The following is a 3,921-nucleotide window of genomic DNA, read 5'->3' on the forward strand; positions in this document are numbered from 1 at the left end:
TAAACGATTATAACAACAATTGGACAAAAGGACAACACAAATAAAACATAAAACATAGGTTCACGTATGTAATAACAAGCACACCTATCATACTTCCAATAACACTGACCTAAAGTGTTGTCCGTGTCATCTTTAAATTGAATAAATTTACAGATAACATCTAAATAAGGTCACACGTCTATTAAGACTATCACAATCAAATATAATATTGCACTATGTAAATTTACCCTCTCATAACACAACCAATTGATTTAGAGTTACTGTGAGAGTAGCATGCATGTTAGGCTTACAAGCGTCAGGAAGACGCAGCCAGTGTGGTATCCAACAAGATGTCGAGATTGTGATTAGTGGAGAAAAACTGACACGAAAAGTGCGTTTTGGCACAGTAACTTTTAATACCTGCATCCTTCCAGTTGGACACATACCAAACATGAACAGAGTGGTTGGTCCCTGTAGAGAATTATGATTGTGTGCTTAATTCGCAGATTGATATAGATTGACATGAAATAACAATAAAACAAAAATAAAACAGAACGAAAAAGTAGAAGAAAAATATAATAGGAAAGTAGCCAGACAGTCGATATTTTGGTACTCGGTGGTCTAAGATGAAGGTCACTCTTATCCAACTGTACGATAAGTACGTATCCATGGTGATTTACAAGATGGCCGGCGGTATGAAGGTATTCTAATACAGCACAACTCATTTCAGTACCTAAGCCTGTCAAGTACGAAGTTCGATTTCGGTTATTACAATACCAAGACAACCACGGAGCTGCTGAAGCCACTGACATCGTTAGAAACACTGCATCTTGAGCGTGTCCACCTGGGCGCAATCCCCGCTGACCTGCTGTGGCGCTTGACCAGGCTCAAGGCAAGTGTTTCAATATCTCAGAAGATGAATCAGTAGATATTACTTGGGAACCTTATGTTGTGCTGCACCACCACTCTGGAACTCTCTTCCATCTCTGTCAGACACTGCACCTCTCTCAGCTCTTTTAAACAACAGTTGAAAATTTTCTTTTTCACACAATATTACACCAACACGGCATAATGTCTTTTCCATTCCATTTCTGCTCGTACTCCTCTCCCACAAAGTTGGCATGATTGTTGAAAGTGTTCGCTGGGTATCTGTGTATATATAGTGTGTATTGCATATACGAATATTGTGTGAACAGTACATGTGGTGGTTTTTGTCCGTATGGTTAATTGTTTTATGTAGGGTGTACATTTAATTGTTCTATTCTGTATATGTTCTTTTGTAAAGGGCCTATAGTCATAGGTTAGGCACTTAAACATGTTCAGTTATTATTATAATGCTTTTCTTCGAAAGTTTTCCGGAAAGTTGATATTCCCTCAGGGCTCGATCCCACGGACGCTCAACCTAGAGGGTTCCTGGACCCCCTGGACCCCCTGGACCCCCAACTTGCATGTCTAGGGAGTCTAAGCGAACTTTAGAGGGTCCGAAGACAAGGGGGTTCATGTATACTTGCTTTTGGAAGGCACATTCCTCGTTGACACATACCCCCTGGAGCGCTCATGTCAAAATTATTCGACTGTTTGAAACCCTGATCCCTTAACAACAAAACCAAAACAAAACAAGCATTATGGTCGTATGGGTAAGATTAACTCCCTTTACTTGCATCGGCACAGAGCTGGCAGAGCGTTTTCTGAAAACCGTGCTGATGGTACGCATGATAATGGATATCAAGTGCGTCTAGGGACCCGCTTTTTTCAGATCAAAAAGTTAAGATGGGGAGAAAAAAAATGCGTACGTCGCGGTTTTCGGCAAATAATGCAAAATTGCGGCCCCAATAGTCATTGCTGGCACACCCTTCACTCATTTCAATCGCTTATTGCAAGCAAACGGCTGATCACAGGTTATTGTCACGTTCGGTAGATCACAAAAGGTGATTATGAACGGTTAGTTACTGCTAACTAACTAACCACACCACGATCCACTCTCGCAGTCATACAAATAGATAGAATCAACAAAAGTATAAGTTTTAGACGCCTGTTTATATACTATCTCGCCACCTCCCTCGAGACTTCACTCCAACAGATGTTTTTACGTTCAAAACGTAAAAAAAGGGGTCACTGACAAAAAATGCCAGTTAAAGTTTAGAAAATGATAATAACACGCTGATCCCGTGTATAGACAGGGAAGTTAACTGTTCTGCCAAAAGCGCTGGGTTAATGCAGGTGTCACACACCCCACGTTGTCACCACTCAAATGAAATCACAAATACATAAGGTGACTTGGTGGTTAAAGGCGCAATGACATGGTGCACTTAGCTTTTTGTTACGGAGTGGGCGACCCGTAAATAGTCCTTCCCCACTACTGCTTCGTTGATTGTAGTGCCAGTCGGCGTAGAACGAAGCAGGGAACCGTGGGGAAATCAGGCGCCTCACTCAGCTGCTGAAGACAACGGGTGGTCGTGTACGGGTGACGTCACTGCCTGCCGGAAGACCCCTGCAGACGGTAACGGCCTCATCGGTTATCCCAGCAGCAGCAACAGCATACAGCACCGCGACACCAGGTTACAGTATACAGCTCCGCGACACCAGGTTACAGCATACAGCTCCGCGACACCAGGTTATGTAGGTAGTAGATACCAGATAAAGATGTTCCGGTTACCGCTGAGTAGGCTGCAACAAAAAGCATCGGTGCACTAAACATTCCACGCAACCCTTCACCCTCCACCTTCAAACATGTCTCCTTTACATATTTCATAGAGCACGTGGCCTGCACAAACGAACTTTTAAAACAACAAATCAGCTATTTTCCTTCCTTCTCTCCATATCTACAACAACCTTATACAGATTATATTTTTAGCGTCACAACGAGCATATTATGCGCTAACCTGGAAAGAACAACAGAGAGTATTTCATTCCACAAACATAGACTCGTCAACACCGTTAAATAACGATTTATTACCTCAACAGCCTAATGTAAGTAGCTCTCCTTTTAAGCGAATCCGCTTCCTTTGTATGGCTTTTGTCCGTCGACGAATTTCCTGCCACACTCCCTCTTGTGCTGAATTTACTTCATGCGTGGGAATTTTTCCCCCGCTCAGCCAAGAAACAATCTGACAACCTCGTCGTCAGCAACATGTAAACAGCGAAAGGTGGTCCCTTCTTGACGTTCCTAAAAGCCCTACTGTACAAGCAGAACGGCACGTTGACATAAAAAGCTATATCCCATGTTGAATACCATCAAACTCTTAGGAAAAAGACCCCGACCCTTCCTCTCCTGCTGCTTATGTTCAAGTGTGTCGTTTCAAGTCATCCTCAAAACACCTTGAAAAACATCACGTGACTCCAGCGACCAATCACTATCGTCACACGTACAGCTCAGTTCCCAGTTGATTTTGTCCAGACAGCAAAATCACGCACGTGGAACCCCTGTACACAATGTCGTCCCTTGCATGCCAGCCAGGCGTGCAGAAATCGAAATCCCCGTGCCAAGCTTGGTCAGCAGAAACCAGCCCGTCGCCAAAGGCACAGGCGCTTTTCGTTGCAATTCGACAAAGGCACCCCACAGAGTTTTCGTTTCTCGATCCATGTCACTAAATCGTGACAGTTATTAAAATAAAACAGCCTTTGAACGATAAATAATTCCGCATTCTAAATGACATAATCACATTGGGTCACCAAAAACATGGATTTTGGGTCAGTGCCGCCAGGATAAACGCCTGAAGCGTGGTTGAAAGCCAAAGGGGATATGTAAATGCGAGAAGAACAGCAACTTTAAAACGTTGTTTTCTTCGGTTTAGAAATACAATAGAATAAACAAATGAGTACGGATATCATGAGAACAGACTAATTGAATTCTTTAGGGCATTTTTCTGAAAGTCCGTTTTCACATAGACTCTCTTGATGGCATATAGGTAAGCCCACGACAAATACTGGCAGTGACGTATT

This window comes from Littorina saxatilis, linkage group LG3 (assembly GCF_037325665.1).
Source record: "Littorina saxatilis isolate snail1 linkage group LG3, US_GU_Lsax_2.0, whole genome shotgun sequence".
In the NCBI taxonomy this organism is placed as follows: Eukaryota; Metazoa; Mollusca; class Gastropoda; order Littorinimorpha; family Littorinidae; genus Littorina; species Littorina saxatilis.